General features: G+C 35.8%; 1 protein-coding gene and 1 pseudogene across 1 annotated transcript in view; both read left to right on the forward strand.

Annotated features, from left to right (window-relative positions):
- LOC126754624 (uncharacterized) overlaps positions 1 to 24,346 on the forward strand; it is a 235,957-nt gene that overhangs the window by 92,108 nt on the left and 119,503 nt on the right. The gene's annotated exons all lie outside the window — the stretch shown is intronic.
- On the forward strand, positions 2,573 to 2,775 carry LOC126757716 (small nucleolar RNA U3; annotated as a pseudogene).

Consider the following 24,346-nt stretch of genomic DNA (forward strand, 5'->3'; position numbering starts at 1 on the left):
TGTACCAAGTTTCATCATGATATCTAAATTTTTACTCAAGTTACAGCTTGCACGGACGGACGGACAGACAGACCTCCGGATTTCAACTCTACTCGTCACCCTGACCACTTTGGTATATATAACTCTATATCTGACTCTTTTAGTTTTAGGACTTACAAACAACCGTTATGTGAACAAAACTATAATACTCTCCTTAGCAACATTGTTGCGAGAGTATAAAAAAACGTATCCACCGTTTAGTTGATACAATTTGTTTATGCATTTGCAAAAATTTCCTTCTCCATTAATTTTTCTCTTTGGCTTTTATTTAACTTTCATTCTATCATTGGTACCGATCGATCGATGCACTATACGTTTTAAGAGTGGTAGGCGGACAAAAAATTGAATATCTTTGGAATTGTATGAATTAACGAAAATTTTTTGCAGTTTATTAGAGCTGAATATTTTCCGCCTTGTGTCACATACTTTTCAGTTTTTTTTAGCCTGAAAAACACTTTAAAAATTTCAATTGTTTAACAAAAAATTATGTAAAATATTATTATTTAAGCAAATGGATTGTAAAAAAATATTTATAATATAGCACGATAATTTTTCTTTGACCTTTAAGAGCAAATAGTTTACAATTTCATTGTCATCTAAATTTCAACCTTCAATAACTTTAACAAAAAAAAAGAATTTTGACGAAATATTTATATCACAGGGTATGCGTCGGTCCCTTTGACTGCTAATTTTCAAAATCGCAGATTTTTCGAAATTTTCATGGACCACTTGACGTGATTACTTGACGTAAGAAAAACCAACAAGCCTTACTGGATGATCTGTTCAAATAAAGCAAGGCGGTCATGTGTGAAGTTGACTGTGAAAAAATTCAATAATATCAGCTGTTGCTATCAAATGAAATTACTTAGTGAACGACCCAATATACCATAAATACATATGTATAAATAATCAGCGTGACGAGCTGAGCTGGTTTTGGAATGCCTGTCTGTCCGTTTGTATAAACGTTAACTAGTTCTTCACTTTTCGAGACATCTATTCATCTTTACCTCATCAGACCACTATAGCATATAGCTGCCGAACTATCGAACTTTTTTATAGGTTATTGTCTATGGCAACGCAACATTAATTTTTTCCAGATTGAGCCGCTATCTCATATTACTGTTTTTGTAGAATATTCTAGCTTCGGTGCAATCGAATTTAACGTTGTTCTTGTTTGTTTATACATAAATTCCTCCCAATTCCCTACTCCCACTTTAGTTCTAAAACAAAAACACTCTCGTTCAAAAAGACATACCAATTTAGTGAAGTCGCACACCTCAATACTGATCTTCTTTCTTTCTGTGACCCTAAGGAATCTCACTCTAATTTGTGAAAACCTAAACTGCAGTCATATTCTGAGAAGTACAACATTTAATTTCAGTTTTTTAGTTCATTAATTCTACGATCGGAAAAGCCTCAACGACCAGAACCACCAGTTTCCTCAATTTAACAAAATAAATATTATGCACAGTAAAATTAAACTGTAGATCGGACTAGATATCCAGCCATGAAAAAATTTAAATCTAATGATATTCATCTGAGGTAGTGAACTAATAAATGGAACAAAACTATATTGAAGATCTAAGCTCAACTTAGTGCTAAGCAAGTTATATTTTATTTTAGCAGAATCAAAAACCGATTTTCCGAAAGTAGATTTCGAACGTTTAGTACAACTGGCAGTTCTATAATATCAAACCACTTCTATTTAATGGAAAAAACACATATTTCTAAATAGCATCATAGCATTTGTACGGTTCTCCAATTAAAAATTGATATGAAATTGGTAAACAAATTGTACTAAATACCACCCAGCCTGTAGCTATAAAGTTTTCGGACGGGCACACTGACACGATCACTTAAATCATATAACAATTAATAATAAGCAAGAAATGCTTAATTGATTTTGCCTTTTTAAAGACAATGAGCTGCCAACAATAACAAAGTTAAGAAAAAAGAAATTTTTTGAAATTATACTTCTTATACGAGTTCGGAAAAGGTTGCGATAGATTCAGGTTGCGCAACCTTGCACAATATGAATCTACGCAACCTTGTCTGCGAAGATGTTCGAGCAGCAAGCGAAGCGGTGACAATCGGCGATCGTTTGTTCGTTTCTTTCGGCACAGTTCGGCTTTTCTACCAACAACACAATGTTGCCATACTTATGCTGTTGTTGTTTTTGTAGAACAATGTTTCAATTTTTGGTTGGTGACATATTCAATTAAAAATAAATTCTGTTGGGATTCGAACCTACGTGCTCGTCGTAACTTTTCAAGCGCTTACCACCAACACCACCATTGACACTTGTATTGCGTTGCCCAAATTATGGTTTGGTTATGCATGAAAGAAAGATGTATACAATGGATCGCCGATTGTTACCCCTTTCCTTGCTGCTGCTGCGCATACGTATGTTTGTATGCTTGTGCATTATTAAAGTTATGCTTCTTTTTCTTTCGTTTGTCTTTCATTTCTGCGAATTATCAACTATTTTGCGTATATTTTGGTTGAAATACTCTGCATTGGCCGTTGAAAAATTAAGGCTATACTTTACAGGATCATTTCTGTAGTTAGTCTTAATTTATATTTTTTGGAAATCGACCCGCAATGACGAAGTATATCGTTTTATCTGACAACGTGAGGTTTAAGAAGTTCATTTCTAATTTTGTCTTGTGGCATATTAGAAATGATGTTTCTTCGAAAATCGTTCGCTTACAACGGATAAAACGACTTCTGAGTGGTGATTTTAATGAATAAATTCCTTTTGGTTGAAATGCTCTGCGTTGGCCGTTGAAAAGTTAAGACTATACTTCTCAGGATCATTCATTCCTTTCATTTCTTCAAAGAAATTAATGACATTTAGAAATATGCATATTTGCATCATTTCGTTGTCATTTCCATATTCGTAGCAATAGAATTTCTATGCCATAAGTAAAGTAATGGCCGCCGATTGTCACCCCTTGCCGCTGTAGCAGCTTCGCCTACAAACATGCGTGAATACATATCGACGCAGATTTTTGCGAGAAGCACCAGAAAGTTGGGCAATTTATGATTTTTAGCTTTTGCCATCGTCGCGAAAAGACGACTTGTTGGCAAAGGCATGCTGGGGGAGATGTTACGGCCTCTGTTTTTATGAATGAAGCGAGATCGCTTGTGGAATTTGCGCCTGCGTTCATGAATGAAATCGTTTTTGTTGTAAAATTTACTACACTTGTTCTTCGCCAATTTGGCTGCCATATTGACTTGTGAAGATCAATTTTTTGTTGGTGACATATTCATATGTGTACGCATATGTATGTTTGTATGCTTGTGCATTATTTGTTTGACAATGTATGCAAATATATGTACATATAAGTATATATGAATGTATGAACATGCAAGTCAATGCGCGCACATGTAATAAGTATATTGATAAGTGATGAAAATATGATTTCAATTTCTGAACGCGCACATGCGTATACTTACACTCATATGAGCACAGGGCTAGCTTGGGCTACTGTGGGGGTCAGCAGGTGGCGGATAGTTGAACGGCCTCCAGATATGAAGGTTAGCTGCGAATATTCAATAAGCAGTCCCCGACCAAAGCAGCAGAGATGGAGGGTGTAGCCTAAAAGCTACATCTGCCCGACGAAGTCTCTGTGATGGGGCGAATCGACACCGCCCATAAATAGGTGTCAAACCAACAAAAATCCCAGAAGCGTCTGACTCAGAGTGAGCGGCTTACTGGGCAGCGTCTGTCTCCAGGTTAGGAGCGGCTGAGCAAATCACCTTCCAGTAGGTATAAAATGGTACGGGTAGGATCCCGGAACAAATAAAAACATGTCTGCGAGTAGTAAAAGTATTAAAGTTACGGTGCAGGGTGTAAATAGCCCAGTGCCGGCGGTTGTAGGGGGTGAGCAAGCAGGCTCCCGGCCGTCGATATCCAATGACTGCAATGATACGGTGGTGGCCCACTTGGCCAGCGTATCAGATAATGCTACAAGTATGGTTGATAGCGCAATAACAGACCCCTTTAAGCGAGGGTCAAAGTTAGCTCGAACACCAGAAAAGGTTCTTTCCATGGAAAGGCCTGTACGGGCACGATCGTCGCCGCCCTCTCTACAAATAGGTAGCACGCCTCCAGTGAAAACTGTACAAGCTAGTAGGGATTATATGGCAGAGCTAGGGGACAGCATCAATAAGCTCATAAGTTTGATGCGTCCACCTCAACGTACTATTAATAATGGCATGCGAGAACTAATTAGTGCTATTTCGAGACTGCATACACGTGCACAAGAGCAAAATGCAAGCTCTAGAAAAGCAGACCGAGCAGCTAGCCTCGCTAAAAGCGTGAAGGAAGCAACACCTAAAAGAATGCGTGAAGAAAAGGAGGCCAATCGGAAAACGCCACCGAAAAAGAGCAAGACAGCCGATCAAGTGGAGACACAGATGGGCCCCTCCAACGGAAAAATAAAAGAAACGCCAAAGGATGGAAGCTGGATGACAGTTAAAAAGAAAGGGAGGAAAGTCATCAAAGAGCAAAAAAAAGTTATTCGCAGGCCTCCTCCGAAACCGGATGCGCTGGTGATCACAAAAACTGGGGACATGTCTTATAGTGAGATATTAAAAGCAGTTAAAAAAGAGGAAACTCTCCAAAATTTGGGCGAAAACGTGTCGCGTATTAAAAAAACAGCCAAAGGAGAGATCCTGCTGGAGCTGGCGCGAGAGCAAAGAGGAAACAGCAATGGATACAAGGAAGAAATTCGTAAAGTTCTAGGCAATAAGGTGGAAATAAGAGTTTTAACGCACGAGAAACTAATAGAAATTCGGGACTTAGACGATGTAACTACAAAGGACGATGTAGTTCAAGCAATTCGGTCGCAGCTAAAAGAACTCAATGTGGAGAAGAGTTCTATTAGAAACATTAGAAAAGCGTATGCAGGAACACAAACAGCAGTGTTAAGCCTTCCAGAGAAAGAGGCAAGGCATCTACTTGACGCAGGAAAAATCAAGATTGGCTGGGTCGTGTGTAGAGTAAGGGAAACTGCGAACCTTAAAAAATGCTATAGATGCCTCGAATATGGCCACATAGCAGGCAAGTGCACAAACCCAGAAGACAGAAGCAAATGCTGCATGAAGTGTGGAGAAAAGGGACATTTTGCTAAAGCATGTGTGAAGGAACCATTTTGTGTATCCTGCAAAATCAATGGAAGGCCGAATACAAATCATCAAATCGGCAGTAAAAGATGTCCAGTTTATCTAGCAGCAAGCAGTAATAGGAAATGAAAATCCTCCAATTAAACTTAAATCACTGCGAAGCAGCGCAGGAACTGCTAAAACAAACAGTGTACGAAAAGAAAATAGATGTTGCAATAATATGCGAGCAATACAAAAGTCTAAAGACAGGAACATGGGTCTCAGATAGCACAGGAAAAGTGGCAATATGGGTCTGCGGCGATAAGGCGGTGCAAGAAAGAACACTGACTAGCCGATCGTTCTATGCTAGAGCAAAAGTTTGTGGTACCCACATCTATAGTTGTTACTTGCCACCAAGTTTATCGCTAGAAGCGTACGAAAAAATTCTTGACGAACTTGTTAGAGATGCCCAAACAACAACTCCGAATCTAATAGCAGGAGATTTCAACGCTTGGGCCTTGGAATGGGGAAGCAGAAAAACAAGTCAACGTGGGAATGCCTTGCTCAAAGCATTCTCGTTACTTGATGTGGTGCTGTTAAACACGGGAACCAAGAATACGTTTGAAAAAAATGGATATGGTTCCATAATCGACATTGCGTTTGTGAGTAGATCCCTAGCAGGAAAGACGAAGTGGCAAATATGTGATATATACACACATAGTGACCACCAAGCGATAATAATGGACACTTGCAATAGTAATAAATGCCAAAAGAGAACTGGGTGGCCACAAAAAGCTCAAAGTAGAGGATGGAAAGACGAATCAATAGATGAAGACTTATTTAAAATGATGATGGACGAAAAATTAAGCAGTTCAAATGACGCGAATAAACAAGCAAAATTATTGACTGACCATGTTAGCAGAGCTTGCGATGCTGCTATGGTAAGGAAAAAATACAACTACAGCCGAAAGCCAGTATACTGGTGGAATGGTGAAATTGCTGTTTTAAGAAGTGACTGCAACAAAATCCGCCGGAGATACCAAAGAAGTAGAGGAACCTTGGAATTTGAGCGACTACGCGAAACGTTTAAAACAAGACGGAAAGAACTCAGAGCAGCAATCAAGAAAAGCAAGGCTGCGTGCTTTAAAGAACTCTGCGATAAAGCGGATGAAAATCCATGGGATGGAGCGTACAAAGCGGTAATGACAAAGATTAGAGGTGACAAAGGACAAATGGCGACCTGCCCTATACTACTTAAGGAGATAGTAGAGACTCTGTTTCCAAAACAACAAACGCAAACAGTAGACCTAGATAGGTTAGAGCCTCCAGTTTTTCTGCCAGTGGATGACAATGAAGTCACAAAAGCTTCGGAACGTTTTGGTAACTCAAAAGCACCTGGTTTGGATGGCATTCCAAATAGGGCTTTAAAAACTGCCATCAAAGTCAAACCCAAATATTTTACGGACTTCTTCAATAAGTGCCTAAGGGATGGAGTTTTCCCGAATAAATGGAAAATGCAGCGTTTGGTTCTGCTTCCCAAACCAAACAAGCCGCCAGGTGACCCAAGTTCATACAGGCCCCTGTGTATGATCGATACTATGGGTAAAATCCTCGAACGGATAATAAGTGATCGGCTAGAAAAACACCTCGAAGAAGTAAAGGGCTTATCTGACAAACAGTACGGCTTTCGCAGAAGACGCTCGACAATTGACGCAATCAAAAAAGTCACCGAAATTGCAGACAAAGCCATCGAGGGAACTAGATGGATGTACGGTTCCAAAAAATATTGCGCCGTTGTCACGCTGGACATTAAAAATGCATTCAACTCCGCTAGTTGGGCCCACATAATGAAAGCACTAGAGGCTCTTAAAACGCCAACGTTTCTTCTGCGTATCATAAATAGCTACCTCTCGAACCGAGTATTGTTGTATGATACGGATGAAGGGGTAAAGCGGTATGCAGTTATTGGTGGAGTACCACAAGGATCGGTGCTAGGCCCACTCCTATGGAACATCCTCTATGATGGAATCCTTCGACTTCCAACACCGAAAGAAGTGGAAATAATAGGGTATGCGGATGATATAGCGGTGACAATCGTGGCAAAAGAACTGCACCAAATCGAGGACTCATGCAGCAATATTGCACACAAAATAAAGAGATGGTTAACAACAGCGAAGCTTCAACTGGCAGGACAGAAAACTGAAGCAGTGCTCATATCTAGCAGGAAGAAAGTGGAGGTCGTCACCTTGGATATTGACGGGCATAAAATAACGTCACAGTCATTCCTAAAATACTTAGGCGTAATAATTGATACGAGGATGAACTATAAAACAAACATAGAGAAGGCTTGTGAAAAAGCGGCGCGAGTTAACGCGGCTTTAAGTCGAATAATGGCTAATACAGGCGGGCCAAGTCAGAGCCGAAGGCTATTACTGGCAAAAGTGACTCAGTCAATAGTCATGTATGCAGCACCAGTGTGGGCTAATGCTCTAAAACAAAAAACGTATGCGAAACCTGTAAGGTCCTTGTTTCGGTTAAGTGCGCTTAGAGTTGCCAGCGCCTTCCGTACGGTGTCTCACGAAGCCGCAGGAGTGATTGCAGGCATAATGCCACCTGAAATAATGGCTAGTGAGTTAGAGAGAGTGTACAGTAAAAGCAAAAGTAGCGGGGGCCCCTAACAGCTAGAGAGCGCGAGGAAGAAAGACAGCAGAGTCTGAAAGAATGGCAATCTATGTGGGACTCAGCGCCCAAAGGAAGATGGACGCACAGGTTGATCGCAAATGTGGAGACCTGGGTTAGCAGAAAGCATGGCGACGTTGATTTTTACTTGACACAGCTATTAAGTGGTCATGGCTGTTTTAGGGAATACCTCCACAAATATGGCTATGATGAGGTAGAAATATGCTCATATTGTGGTTATGGAAAAGAAAATGCCGAACATATCTATTTTCATTGCCCAAAATATGAGGAGGATAGGACATTTTTAGAAACGGAAATTTCTGAAAGAATAATGCCAGATAACATAGTGCCACACATGCTGCGGTCAAAGCAGGTGTGGAACCATGTTAAGCACTGGGCCGCAAAGGTTATTCAAGAGCAGCGAAGGCTAGAACGACTGCGATATAGCGAGGCAAACAGTCAAAACCAGTGCCAAAATCCCTGAGATGTTATAGTCAATAGGCTTAGCTTGCTCTGCGATGTAATACTTAATCGGTGGTTCCGCAGGGCATTTCACCAAAGCTATGTGTCGTTTTGAGATGTTTTTTTAGTGGGTTAAAGTCCCACACTACTGTTGTAAGGGCAACAGTGTCTTTTGATGATTTTTTTACATCTCGCCATAAAAAAAAAACAAAAAAAAAAAAAACACTCATATGAGCATGTGCAGATACACAACATAGGGTAGAAGATGTATGCCTTTTAACATCGTATACTATACAAATAAATATTTTTCTTACTAATACAAATTAAATTTATCACAGCAATATAAGTACATAATATACATATACATAATATTACTGTGATAAATTTAATTTCTATTAGTAAGAAAAATATTTATTTGTATACTATACGATGTTAAAAGCAAAAAATTAAAAATTTATTCTGTCGAAATTCGAACCTGTGATAGCATCTTGACTTTTCAAGCGCTTACCACCAACACCACCATTGACGCTTAGGTTGCGCTGACTTAAGTATGGTTTGGTTATGCATGTAAGAAACATACGATGGTTCTAATAATTTTGTTTAAGTATAGAAATATGCTTTTGTAGAACATTTGCATTCGCAAACATACAGACAAATGTGCAAACGACATAATATATGCATGTGTGATTGTTTCGCATTTTGCTTCTAAGCCGGTCAAATTTCTATACCAAAATCGGCTGAAATGTGTGAGCAAATAAAAAATGGACAACTAGGGCAAATAGTTTTTTAAAAATTTATTGACAATTAAATATAAATGAAAATACATGTAAATTTAATTAAATTTACTTAAATTTATTGAAATTTCGTTTCGCATTTTTCGGCACTTTCAAATTAATTAATATGAGTAAAATTCACGACTTAACCCGCACACGTCTTATTCGTGCAAAATTTCCAACTTTATGAAAATTAGCGCAATTATTGACACTTCAATTTTATGTAAAGTTTAAAACATGTTTACATATGAATATATAATATATTTGATTTTGGCGCAATTATCAACACTTGTCTTAATATACAAAATTGGGCCAAAATGAAACAATGATACATAATTACTTTTGCATGTCAATATGGAAATGCCGACGGCAAAACGAAATTGCTTACATTCGTACATTGCGTATGAATCATGAAAATATCATCATAATGTTTAGGTAAATTTTTTATATATTTAAAATGAGTTATTATAAAATAAGATCAAATTAGCATTAAATAATTTGAAAAATAATAAATCAAAAATAAAAGAGTTCTACATACATATGTATTTCCATCTTATGGAATATCAAAGAAATCATTTTATAAATACATGTATTTCTGTCTCTTCATATTTTCGGTTAGAATATGGGAGAGAATTGTAAAAAATGTTAAAATTGCGAGGCGAATTCCGATCTACCTGACCTTCACAAGACAATATGGCAGCCAAATTGGCTGGACCTCCGATCAATGTTGATAAAATATTTATTTATTTATTTATTTATAAAACGTGAAACAATAATACAATTACTTTTCCACGAAAAAAGGAGCACTGGCTGCCAGGACCTTCGGCTCGCTGATGAAAATATAAAATGTATAGTTATTGCTTAATTAAGTCTTAGGTGTAAAAGTTAATAAAATGTTCTGTAGCTAATAGAAAAGTATTAAGAACAAAATAAATAATAAGTAATGGGAAGTTTATAAACATAATCATATTTGTGGTTTTAATCCTGTTTGTATTAAGAATGCTGATATTTTTGGTACGTTTTCGGAGGAACTCGTTTGTAACAGAGCAGACGGTATTTGGTCATCGAAGATATTTTTTCTAATCGCTGCGAAATGTGGGCAGTCGTCGAGTAAATGATAGGCTGTTAAAGCTAACGACGGGCAGTGTTGGCAACTAGAACTGGTGGATTAGAACGATTTAGGAGGTGCGCATGTATGGCAATTGTGTGTCCTAGGCGTAATCGGATAAGTGCTTTGATGTCGTTGCACCGGCAGCTGGAGGAATAGCTTGGTTTTATCCTGTTCGGGTTATTCGCAGTATATTGGTGCTGGATAGATCTCCAAGCCTCCATATGTGAGCTATATTGGAGCTGCGGTTTACACTTATACAAGTCTTTTTTCATAATATAGTCAAAAGTTATTAGTGGTTCTTTTGCTGCGAGTTTAGCCCGTTCGTCTGCCAGATTGTTTCCTTTTATGCCTGCATGTCCTGGAACCCACATTAGTTTCAAGCGATTGTTATTCTCGATTAATTTGCTCCGAATACAGGAAATTAAGTAGGACTTGTTGTTTGTATTTATTACCGAGTGTATGGTTGACTTGCTATCAGTGCAGATAACTGCTTTAAAACTAGATTTTACGACGAAGATAATTGCGTTGAAGATAGCGACAGCTTCAGCTGCGAAAACCGAGGCGTAGCTGGGAAGTATTCCTGCTGTAATTGTTCTTCCCTCGGAGTCAACGACGGCGAATGTTGTGCTAATGTCGGTTTTTGAACCATCTGTGAAAACGAATTTCCAGTCTGGGAGCAGTGGAGTTGTATATTCCGCGAAAAGGCGTTGAAATACTGTGGGGGAGGTACTACTTTTTCCGTATTTCTCCAAGTTTAGCATGAAACATGATTTGTTTATCATCCAAGGTGGAGAAGATACTTTTTGACGGAGAGAAGGGAATGTGATCTCAAGCTCTCTGGCGTATTCGATGCAGAGGAATATTGACGACTTACGACTTGAAGACTTTTTCCGTTGCAGCTCGGATAACACTGTTTCGTAAAGAATATTATTGTAACAAAGAAACAGCTTCGGTATGAGTTTTTTTAGGTTAAGTGTAAATCTTTCTTCGATTGTGGGTAGCCCCGCTTCCACAAGTATGAGTTGTGTTGGCGATGTCGGAAAAGCGCGAAGACTTCTGCGCACAGCCATGTGGTATGGGGAATACAGTAACTTGATCACACTTTTCGCGCAGTTGCCATAGATGGGTAGGCCATAGTCTATCTTCGATAATATAAGAGCTCTGGTTACATTTATTAGTGTTGACGAGTTAATTAAGCAGTGTTTGGATGATAGATATTTAATAATGTTAAGCCTAGCAGCCAGCTGCTTTCTTAAATATAAACAATGTTCTTTGAAAGTCAATTTTTTATCAAAAATTAAACCTAGAAACTTAAGTTTATTAGCATTTACAACTGGAATATTGTTATAAACTAATGTAAAGTAATTACATTTGTGTTTGCGGCAAACATGGAAATTCTTACATTTGTTTAAAGATACGTTGGCTCCAGATGATTCGGACCATTTACTTAAATCAGCTAATATATTAGTAAAATCTTGTTTAACAAGGTTTAGGTCATTTAGTTTAGAGACCAATAATAAATCATCAGCATAGCATACATAAAAAATATTTTTATACTTATCAATTATGTGACAAACTTCATTGAATGCAGCGGTAAACAAAATGACAGATAGCGGGGAACCTTGGGGAATACCATTATGTAAAGAGAAATAATCCGAAAAGGTGTTATTTACTTTGGAAACAAATCTGCGATTAGTGAGAAAAGACTGGATAATTTTAAGGATTTTTCCACCAAGGTTTCATTTTACCAACTGACGTAAAACTACATGAGCTCCCACGCGGTCAAAGGCTTTCTCGAAGTCTATACTTAGCACGGAAAGGTGGTTTCTATTGGAAAGAGCAGTAGAAGCATAGCTTTCGAATAGGAGCAAGGCATCAATGGTGCCATGCCCCTCTTTAAAAGCCACTTGCTGCGGACTAATGGAGTTATTGTTTATGGCATACCACGAAATACGATGAGCCATAATTTTTTCGAAAAGTTTACCTAAACAGCTAAGCAGTGAAATGGGTCTTAGGAATGGGGATTTATTTAGAATGTTGTTGTATAACTGAATTAATCTGGCCATCAAACATGAAGGTAGATGTTGCAACATGGGGTACGATATTCTGTCGGCACCCGGGGTTTTGCCTGAGAAAGAGGATAGTGTAAACTGTAGTTCAATATGTTCTATATTGCAATCTGTGATGTTAGACAAAGTATAAGGGGAAGTACTGAGATATTTGTTTTTGTCTGAAATGAAAGTGGCATGAAAGTTTGAGTCCTGCGAGTATTCTGACCAGTATGCTGCGAAGTAGTTAGATAGCTGTTTTGCGTTGACGATACTTCCATTAGCATTGCTTATGGAGATCAACTGGGATTGCGGGTATATTCCAGATAATTTTTTAATATCGGACCATGCTTTTTTCGGGTTTGTTTTATGGTTGATAGATTCCGAGAATTTATTTAAGCTGTCCCTTTTAAATTGTTTTGCTTTCCTACGAAACATCGCGTTAGCCTTTTTATATATAATTAAATTTTGGTTTGATCTTGTCCGTCTATATTCCGATCAATAAAAGCGCTTTACATTTCTTAATTGTGATAGCTCAGGAGACCAGTACGGCACAGTTTTAGTACTAGATTGTGGAATGGAAAGGTGAGCAGAAGTCCGAATAATTTTTGTAATTGTGGGAACTTCTTTGTTGATATTGTCCGATTTTTCCCAGTTCGATATATCTGTTTGAACTTTGGAATGGGTTGGGCCTTAAAGACTGACGGAGTGCGTAAAATAGTAAGAATAGGGAAGTGATCGCTGCCGTGAAGGTGGGGAAGGGTATTGCTAGTTAGTTTAGGGGCGATGTTGGAGGAACATAATGTAAGGTCAACAGAGGTAAAAGTTTTGTGTGTGAAAAAGTGAGTCGGTTTGTTGTCGTTAAGTAAAGTGAGGTTTTCTGAAAATATCATATCTATGATAACACCTCGATTTTTGCAAAGAGTTGATCCCCAAAGGGGACTCCAGGCGTATTGTACCTTTTACGCTATTAAGATTGTCATGATATTTTACAACAATTTCGCAAACACCATGTAGCTTTTTAGTTGAAATGAACCTTTGGGCAATTTGGTTGTTTTTCACAAGCAGTAGCAGATTGCCAGCACGTAATTCAGAAATCGAAATAATTTCTTTACTAATAGCTTCTAATGCTTTATGTACGGCGAAACAAGAATAATTAGAGATAGGTTTCGTTGAATCGGAAGCACTAATAATAATAAATTTAGGGTTTTCTTTCCTAGACTGAGGCAAGTCGGGAAAATTAAGGGGCGTGTATAAGGGTTTCTTTCTTTTTGGATGGGATTCCGAGGCAAGCAAAGCGAACCTGTTATTCCCGAGGTTGGGTGGCCCGGGGGCCATGATTATTATATCTACACACTCGATTCACTTTTTTAGAAAACACTTGTGAGTAAAACGATATGCGGTATAATAATAAAACAGAGATTTACTAAGCAAACACGTGCACGTAAGACGGATGTGTACTGTGCGAAATACGCAAAAGATAAGCCGAAACACGTCTACACAGAGCGAGCTTTAGTCGATGACTGGTTGATAAAATAAATGACAGTGATAATACGCATAACACAGCGGATTCCAGGTTATGTTATGGTAAGTTTCTCTTGAATATTTCAATTGTCCGTAATAGATGCACCTTGTACATTAAACTTGTGCCTTGAAACTAATGTCAATTGGATTGGCAAAAATTTTAATGTTTTGATTTTAAATTGATTTTACAGCGGAAAAAGACAGTGTAGCCCGTGTTTCAAGAGGAGGGAAAACAGCACAATATTATCGTGAATACCGAGCACGAAAGAACGCAGAGCGGGAAAAGGAGAAATTGGAAATGATAGATGGCAGTCAAACGAAGAAGAGGAAAACAGCTGCGGGAGCATCTATAACTACTGATGAATCAACGGTCGTCAATTCACCGATAACTGCTGGGCCTTCAACTCGTGTTGATGGATTACAAAAGAGAGATGATTACGCTGCATATTCTCTTCCGCAACGTAGAGACAGAACTACTTTTCTAGTCAAAGTTCCTTCATTTAGACTTTGCTTTATTCTTCATTTTATGTACATAATAAATTTATAAAATATGAATTTAAGTTTTCTAGTTTTCTTTCATACAAAATGATATGCATTTCTTGGAATATCACTTAGAAGTATAACTTCATCCGCGCGTAGGGACTCCACGCATCTTTTTTTATTTTATAGCTATCTATCCTTACTAGAGGAAAGCACGTTAATTTGGAAAAAAATGTGCGAGCACTAAAATTCCGAAAAATACTCCCAAAAATATCACTTTGATAGTAACACAACAACTTTAGTGAGAGCGAAGTTGGGTCGTTTTTTGATTTATTCATTTTTTTATTGTTTTCTCTGCTCCTTTCGTAGCAAATTGTTGAACGTGAGCCAATTAAAATAAATCAATCACGTGCCGGTATGCAAATATCTTCGTAGCGTCGCTGTTTACAGTTTCTTTGAGGTATTCTTTACTTTCTTTGTTGTTTTTGTGCCTGCACGTATATTTTTTAAATAAATTACTTTTTCATCACTTTTTAAACCTCGCTTTTATGGTTTTTGGCATTTATTCTGTTGCGTCAAGCGACTTATCTACAAATGTATACCTAAAATAAAAATAATAAATGAATTGTAAAATATTGAATTGTAAAAATTATAAACTATTGAATTGTTAAAAATTAAATTAAGAAAATCTATTATAAAATACTTACCTTGATAAGGCATTCGTTATACCAATCTACTACTTACCTTAATACTTACCATAATCTGCTACAATATTGAACGAAAAGTTGAAGATGATTATATGTACTTACCCCTTATTAATACATATTTATGTTACCACTAGTTTAAGCCGTTAGTTTTAAGATTTAGGCTTAGCAATTAGATTAAGAAATAAAGAACTAGCATTGTATTCGAACCGTTGAATCAACACGCACGCTTTTTCGTTAACGGAACAATTTGTAAGTATTTTTCGCGACAGGTAATTGGGGTGATTTAAAATTGCGCATCCCTAACTATTTATCGTGTTTCAAAAACGCTTGAAACTTTTCATGGCGCCCGAGCAGGGACAAGTGCGCAATTAAAAAAAAAAATTTAAATTGAAATACAATTAATAGTGGATTAATAATTCTTTCGAACCAATTACCTGTTTCGACTTTCGGTTTTCGGGTCGGCTAAGTGAAATTAGTGAAAAAAAAACCGAACTAAAAAATAAATATAACCCTTGCGTTATATAGTTAAACACCTAAAAAAAAAGGTGCGTGGAGTCCCTACGCGCGGATGAAGTTATACTTCTTAGTGATATTCCAAGAAATGCATATCATTTTGTATGAAAGAAAACTAGAAAACTTAAATTCACATTTTATAAATTTATTATGCACATAAAATGAAGAATAAAGCAAAGTCTAAATGAAGGACCGCCAGCTATCATTTCCAATTTCTCCTTTTCCCGCTCTGCGTTCTTTCGTGCTCGGTATTCACGATAATATTGTGCTGTTTTCCCTCCTCTTGAAACACGGGCTACACTGTCTTTTTCCGCTGTAAAATCAATTTAAAATCAAAACATTAAAATTTTTGCCAATCCAATTGATATTAGTTTCAAGGCACAAGTTTAATGCACAAGGTGCATCTATTACGGACAATTGAAATATTCAAGAGAAACTTACCATAACATAAGTTTATCAACATTTATCGGAGGTCCAGCCAATTTGGCTGCCATATTGTCTTGTGAAGATCAGGTAGGTCGGAATTCGCCTCGCAATTTTAACAATTTTTACAATTCTCTCACATATTCTAACCGAAAATATGAAGAGACAGAAATATATATGTATTTATAAAATGATTTCTTTGCTATTCCATAGGATGGAAATATGTATGTAGAACTCTTTTATTTTTGATTTATTATTTTTCAAATTATTTAATGCTAATTTGACCTAAACATTATGAGGATATTTTCATGATTCATACGCAATGTACGAATGTAAGCAATTTCGTTTTGCCGTCGGCATTTCAATTTCTCATGCTTCAATTTTTGCTTTCATCCAAGAAATCGCTTGTATGTACATATGTATGTGCAATATATGCCTTTGCGTTTTGCCGTCGGCATTTCCATATTGACATGCAAAAGTAATTATGTATCATTGTTTCATTTTGGCCCAATTTTGTATATTAAGACAAGTGTCGATAATTGCGTCAAAATCAAATATATTATATATTCATATGTAAACTTTTACTTTACATAAAATTGAAGTGTCAATAATTGCGCTAATTTTCATAAAGTTGGAAATTTTGCACGAATAAGACGTGTGCGGGTTAAATCGTGAATTTTACTTATTTTAATTAATTTGAAAGTGCCGAAAAATGCGAAACGAAATTTCAATAAATTTAAGTAAATTTAATTAAATTTACATGTATTTTCATTTATATTTAATTGTCAATAAATTTTTAAAAAACTATTTGCCCTAGTTGTCCATTTTTTATTTGCTCACACATTTCATCCGAGTTTTGTATAGAAATTTGACCGGCGTAGAAGCAAAATGCGAAACAATCATACATACATATATTATGTCGTTTGCACATTTGTCTGTATGTTTGCGAATGCAAATGTTCTACAAAAGCATATTTCTATACTTAAACAAAACTATTAGAACCATCGTATGTTTCTTACATGCATAACCAAACTATACTTAAGTCAGCGCAACCTAAGCCTCAATGGTGGTGTTGGTGGTAAGCGCTTGGAAAGTCAAGATGCTATCACAGGTTAGAATCTCGACAGAATAAATTTTTGATTTTTTTGCTTTTAACATCGTATAGTATACAAATAAATATTTTTCTTACTAATAGAAATTAAATTTATCACAGTAATATTATGTATATGTATATTATGTAAATTGTAAATATATTATGTATATGTATATTATGTCAATTGCTGTGATAAATTTAATTTCTTGACTTGATCATAGATAATGCTATCAAATATTTATCTTGTACAGAATAAATTTTTGATTTTTAATGAACGCAGGCGCAAATTCCACAAGCTTTTATACATCTTCTCTCCTATCTTGTGTATCTGCACATGCTCATATGAGTGTATGTATACGCGTTCAGAAATTGAAATCATATTTTCATCACTTATCAATATACTTATTACATGTGCGCGCATTGACTTGCATGTTCATACATTCATATATACCTATATGTACATATATTTGCATACATTGTCAAACAAATAATGCACAAGCATACAAACATACATATGCGTATGCGTGAATATGTCACCAACAAAAAATTGATCTTCACGAGTCAATATGGCAGCCAAATTGGCTAAGAACAAGTGTAGTAAATTTTACAACAAAAACGATTTCATTAATGAACGCAGGCGCAAATTCCACAAGCGATCTCGCTTCATTCATAAAAACAGAGGCCGTAACATCTCCCCGAGCATGCCTTTGCCAACAAGTCGTCTTTTTGCGACGATGGCAAAAGCTAAAAATCATAAATTGCACAACTTTCTGGTGCTTTGTTATAAAGAATACTATTTTCAAAGAATACGAATATTTATTAATTGAGTTTTCCAGTCAACAACTCCGAAGAATTTTAATAATTTGTATTTATTGTTCATTCAAGTGCATTTCCGCTAACGAAAATGCAACAGTTAACAAAATGTATAATAACTTTATTAATTGTATTACTTTGCAAAATGCACAAGACACATTTCCTAAGAATTTTTACGCAAGCATTTATTTTTAAATTATTGCAAGAAAGCAAAATATTAGTATTTAAGAAAGCACAAAATAAAACGGAATGCTGATTATCGATTAAACCTTCAACTCAGTTGTTTAATTTGTCGTTGTTCATCACTTCGGTGAAAAAAGTGGCGCAGTCGGTAGGATACCCGTGTATCCTTGTGTGTAAAAATGTAAAATCAAGTTACATAAGAAAGGATATTGAATATTTCTATATTCGTAACGGGTAGAAAAAAAAAAGAACAACGAATCCTTTAAAACATACAAAATATTTTTGCGAAAACGTTTAGTGAAAGTGACATTTGAACTTCATAAGATTGAAGAACGAATCCTTTAAAACATACAAAATATTTCTGCGAAAACGTTCAGTGAAAGTGACATTTGAACTTCATAAGATTGAAGAACGAATCTTCTAAGCATACAATATAATTTTTGCGAAAAAGTTTAGTGAGAGTGACATTTGATCTTCATAAGATTGAAGAACGAATCCTTTAAAACATACAAATTTTTCGAAAATAATACAAAAAGGGGGTGAAGAAAAGGGTAAAAAAGATTTACTCTTATCGATGATAATTTCAGACAACAACCGAAATATAAAGATATACCCATATTAACAACTCATCAGAAACCAACTGCTCATCTAATCTAATCAACTTTAAACTCAACATAGTGACAATATTTTTTCCATCCTTGGAAACACATCCAGATCAACTTCAAACCCAACACAGAGCCAGGCAGACAGCAATATAATATTCAACAACAACATCAGAAAGTGAGAATCCGATTAACTATATTATATATTATTATTATTATTAACTGTATGTAACTGATAAAATTAGCATAGAGTAAGAAATTGAAAGAAAATTAAAATATACGTCTGGAAAACAAGAAATCAAAAAGTTGCAAGAGTTCCTACATAAAGTAACCTTGATAAAAACCCAAGCAAAGAAACATTATTTAAAACATATTATTAGAGAGAATTTCTTTTTTCTTCCTCCCGAACCTATAAAAAAAAAGAAATAAAATGGCAGTACCAGCTCAAAACATTCTTACTATAAACCCTTTAAAATATCTTAATAACTTACCTGAATTCTGTGGCGACTCAAGAGACCTGCAGACATTCACCACACTTATTAACCGAATACACCCACACCTACAAACATATGACGAACTGTCCCAACTAGTTTTTTCGGACTTAATAAAATCAAAGCTAAAAGGAAGAGCAAGACAGGCAATAGAAATAAACTGCCACGCGACCTCATGGACAGAGATTAAAAACATACTACAGAATAATTTCGGGGATAGACGTTCTTGCGAAGAACTCTTTGACGAATTACGAAGCGTGACCTTTAGAACAAACACTTTAGATTTTTACAACGACATGAAAACCAGGTTACACAGGTTAAATAACAAATTAGTAACCATTTTAGGAGAAACCGAAGCAACTAGAGAGAGTGCGATGAACAACAAGCGCACTGCCCTCAATATCTTTAAAAACAAACTTCCTGAACCAATGAAATCAATCCTTTTCTGTAGGAACCCAGAAGACTTGGAACATGCTATGGACATACTGTTCCAAGCCGGGTACGCACATACAGGGAACAATAACGTGAACAACAGCACAGAATTTAAAACTCATTCAAGTAATAGGAATACTGACTATAGAAACAATACACAATACAATAAAAAAGACAGTAGGAATAGAACACAATACGGGAATTCCCAACAACTATTCAACAGAAGGAATTTCCAACCAATGCCCCAAAATAACGGAAGAAATTACCAACAATCCCAGCCATACCAACAAGCAAACCCACAAAACCCTAGTCCTCAAAACCCATCCTTCCAGAGACCAAATTTCAGAAACCAACCGGAACCTATGGACATAGGAAAAATAGAAGTGGCTGAAAATTTTCAGGAATCAGCCTCAAGAATAAATTACCATTTATAATAATAAAAACAAAGATAGGTTTTATAAGACTTATAATAGACACAGGCGCAACAAACTCCATTTTAAATCCGGGTATCTGCGACCCCAAAAGAATTCATCCAACTAGCCCACTTTTAATTAAAACTCTCCAACATCGAATTTACGTTGACAAAAAGGCAATAGTACCCATGTTCGAAGAATTTAGCGACATTGGAACTAATAAACCAATAGAGTTTTATATAATAAAATTTCATAACTTTTTTGACGGTCTAATAGGTAACGATATATTGAGACCACTAAATGCCTGTATCGATTATAAAAAGAACGAAATAAAGATCGGTAACAAGACACTCCCTATGCACTTCGAAAACGAAAACTTAAATGAAAGAAAGATAGTAGTACCAGATGACTCTGACCTAGTATATTATAAGGAAGAAAACAGCGGAAACATTGTAAGAGAGGGAATTTTAAATGTAAGAAATCAAGAAGCAAAGATAAACTTACTATCTGAAACCAATCGGGTGACTACGCAAAAAGTAGATCACGAAAATTTTAACATAATCGAAAATAAAGAATCTAAACCATTGGCTGACCAAATTAGAATAGGGCACTTGAACCCCGAGGAAAGGTCACAATTGTTGCAAATAATAAAAGAATATCGTAATATTTTTTACCAGGAAAATGAAGGACTTTCATTTACTTCAGCAATAAAACATAGAATTAGAACTACAAACAACATACCTATATTTTCTAAGTCATATAGGTACCCATACGTACATAAGGAAGAAGTCACAGATCAAATCCAAGAAATGTTAAAACACGGGATAATTAGGAATAGCAATTCTCCCTACTCAGCCCCAATTTGGATCGTGCCAAAGAAGGCCGATGCCAGCGGGCAACCAAAGTGGAGACTTGTAATCGACTATCGTAGACTTGTAATCGACTATCGTAAACTGAACGAAGTAACGATCGATGACAAGTTTCCCATCCCGAACATAGACGAGATTCTTGAAAAACTGGGAAGAAGCCAGTACTTCACTACACTCGATCTGGCGAAGGGTTTCCACCAAATCGAGATAGAGGAAGAAGACATCCACAAAACTGCATTTAGTGTCGAAGGAGGGCACTATGAATTTCTGCGAATGCCTTTCGGACTAAAAACAGCCCCTGCAACGTTCCAGAGATTGATGAATAATCTACTCCAAGATTATATCAACAAAATCTGCCTAGTATACCTGGACGATATAATCATATTTTCAACATCCTTACAGGAACATATGAACTCACTTAGACTTATATTCGCAAGATTACAGGAGGCAAATTTAAAAGTCCAGCTAGATAAATCAGAATTTCTAAAAAAGGAAACAGAGTTCCTTGGGCACATAATTACAACGGAAGGAGTCAAGCCCAATCCTAAAAAGATAGAATGCGTTGTTAACTTCCCAATACCCAAAACAGCAAAACAGATCAAGCAATTCTTAGGGCTCACAGGCTACTACAGGAAGTTCATAAAGGACTACTCGGCTATAGCTAAACCAATGACTAGGTGCTTAAAGAAAGATTCACAGATAAATATAAATGACTCGGACTACGAAAAAAGTTTTAACACCCTCAAGACCCTACTAACACATGATCCAATATTAACATACCCAGACTTTTCTAAAACATTTACATTGACAACGGACGCGAGTAATTACGCTTTGGGAGCGGTACTTTCGCAAGATAATCATCCAATATGCTACGCCAGTCGCACCCTTAATACGCATGAAACAAATTATAGCACAATAGAGAAGGAATTATTGGCAATCGTATGGGCTACAAAATATTTTAGGCCATACCTTTTTGGTCGTAAGTTTATAATAGAGACAGATCACAAGCCACTGACATGGCTCTTTTCTATAAAGGAACCAAATTCAAAACTTGTTAGGTGGAGATTAAGATTATCTGAATACGATTATGATATTAGGTACAAGAAAGGAATAAAGAATAATAATGCCGACGCTTTGTCAAGGATTGAAATTGAACCCAGCATTAATACACTAGAGTGCGACAGGGGAACGATAAAAAGTACTACTTCACCAATTAATATGTTTAAAAATCAAGTAGTTATAATGAAAACTACCTCTGGATCATTAAGAATAAAAAATAAATCTGTTTTTAAAAATAAAAGAAGAATAATTTCTATGAAGGAAATGGACAGGGAAACAGCAATTACAATACTAAAGAATCATTTTAATCCAACACAACTGAATGCTATTTTTATCGAAGACGAATTTTATACTATGTTTAAAACTGTTTACGAAGAACTATTTTCAAATAACCCAAATTTTAAAGTACTTAGATCTACACTCATGACGGAAGACATAGAAGACGAAAATCGATTAACTGAAATTATTAAAAACGAACATCTTGACAAAAACCATAGAGGAATTCAGGCAGTATATAAAGAATTAATTACGCGAATTTACAATCCTAAATTAAAACAAAGGATAACTCAGTTCATAAATAACTGTGAAATTTGTAACTTAGAAAAATACGATAGGAAACCCCCGAAGATCCCTTACAAAATTACAGAAACTCCATCCAAACCTCTGGAAACATTACATATAGACGTATTTTATACTTTAGGTAAGAAACTTTTTATGACAGCAATTGATAAATTTTCGAAGTTCGCGTTAGCATTTCAAATAAACGGTAGGAGTTGGACAGAATTTAAAACAAAACTTTTGCTGATAATCAATACTTATGGGAAAATAAATAAAATTGTTGTGGATAATGAACTAGGCTTTAAAGCTATACCGATGCAAGAATTTTTGAAAAAGGAGAACATAGATATTCACTATACTTCCAATAGTAACCATACGTCTAACGCCGACATTGAGAGACTACACAACACAATCAATGAGCACATACGCTTGTTAAGGCACGATAAAGAAAACAAAGACGAAAGTATAGAAGATAAAATGATAAGAATAATAGGTTTTTATAATAATACAATACATAGCACGACCGGTATCAAACCGATTGATTTTGTAAATGGCAAAGTACATGAAGATAGATACAAAGAAATTCATGATCTTATAAATTCAAAGAAAGAAAAGTACATTCAGAAGTTAAATGAAAACCGGAAGGATATAGAATTAGAAGGCGGACCAAATTACATTAGAGAGATAAGAGGGGGTAAAAATCACAGAAAATACAGGAAAATTAATGCTGAAAAAATAGATGATGACCACTTACAGATAACAGAAACTGGACATAAATATTATAAAGCTCACGTTAGACCTAAGAAGAAATACCAAGACAAGAGTAACCCCAAAATCAAAGCTACAATTAAATAAATGTAATTTTTTTTAGATGATTAAATGGATCATAATGATGGCAACACTTACCCCAACATTCAAGACTCAAACCATCGACCTACAGGACGTATCGAACAATAATGGATACATACCGATAAAAACAGGAGAGACTAAAACTGTAGAACACTACATAAAAGTGCTACACATAATAAACACCACAGAATACGAACGAACTATGGAAATAATCAAAACCAACATTGACATCCTAAAGATATCCAGCAGCGAATCAAAAAAATTAATAAATACAATAAATAAGAACTTTATGCTATTAAGAGCAAAAATAGAAAACCTTAACCCACATTTCCGAAGGAAACGGGCTCTCTTAAACATTATAGGAAAAGGTCTAAAAATTATTGCAGGTACAATGGACAGTGACGATGAAGAACAAATAACTAAAACTCTTAAATTACTACATACGAACGATGAAAACTTAACTAACGAAATGAACAAACTAACCTATATAAACAATGTCATGAACTCCCAAATCCAGAATATAACTAACCACATAAACTATCAGCAAAACATTATCGGGGACTACTTAAACAAAGTCAAGAATATTATAGGGAATAAAATTTCAACCATAGAGGACGAGATAACATTTATAGAGCACATATACCAGATTAACAACGACATCTCACTCCTACGGCATCACGTAGACGACATAGGACAGATTATTTTCTCCGGGAAACTGGGAATCATCCCCACAGATATTCTCAGCCAAACCGAACTCGAATTAATCACAGACTTCGACAGTTATACTAATATTAAAGTAGCCATAGCACTTCACGAAGGTAATATTATAATAATTCTCTCTATACCACAATATTCGCAAGATTCACTATCCATGGTGACATTCGTACCCATTCCTGACAAAAATAATAAATCCATAAAGGTTAGCCACTCTGATGTTCTCATAGATTCAGAAAGCAATATTTATAGCACATATATTAAAGATAATCTAAAAAGAAATCTTATAAAAATTAACGATGATTGTTTAAACAAAATACTAAACTTTGAAGAAGCTTATTGCAAAATGCAAACATTAAATACAGAAGAGATAAGCGAAATAATTCCTGGAGTACTAATTCT

This window comes from Bactrocera neohumeralis, chromosome 4 (genome assembly GCF_024586455.1).
Source record: "Bactrocera neohumeralis isolate Rockhampton chromosome 4, APGP_CSIRO_Bneo_wtdbg2-racon-allhic-juicebox.fasta_v2, whole genome shotgun sequence".
In the NCBI taxonomy this organism is placed as follows: domain Eukaryota; kingdom Metazoa; phylum Arthropoda; class Insecta; order Diptera; family Tephritidae; genus Bactrocera; species Bactrocera neohumeralis.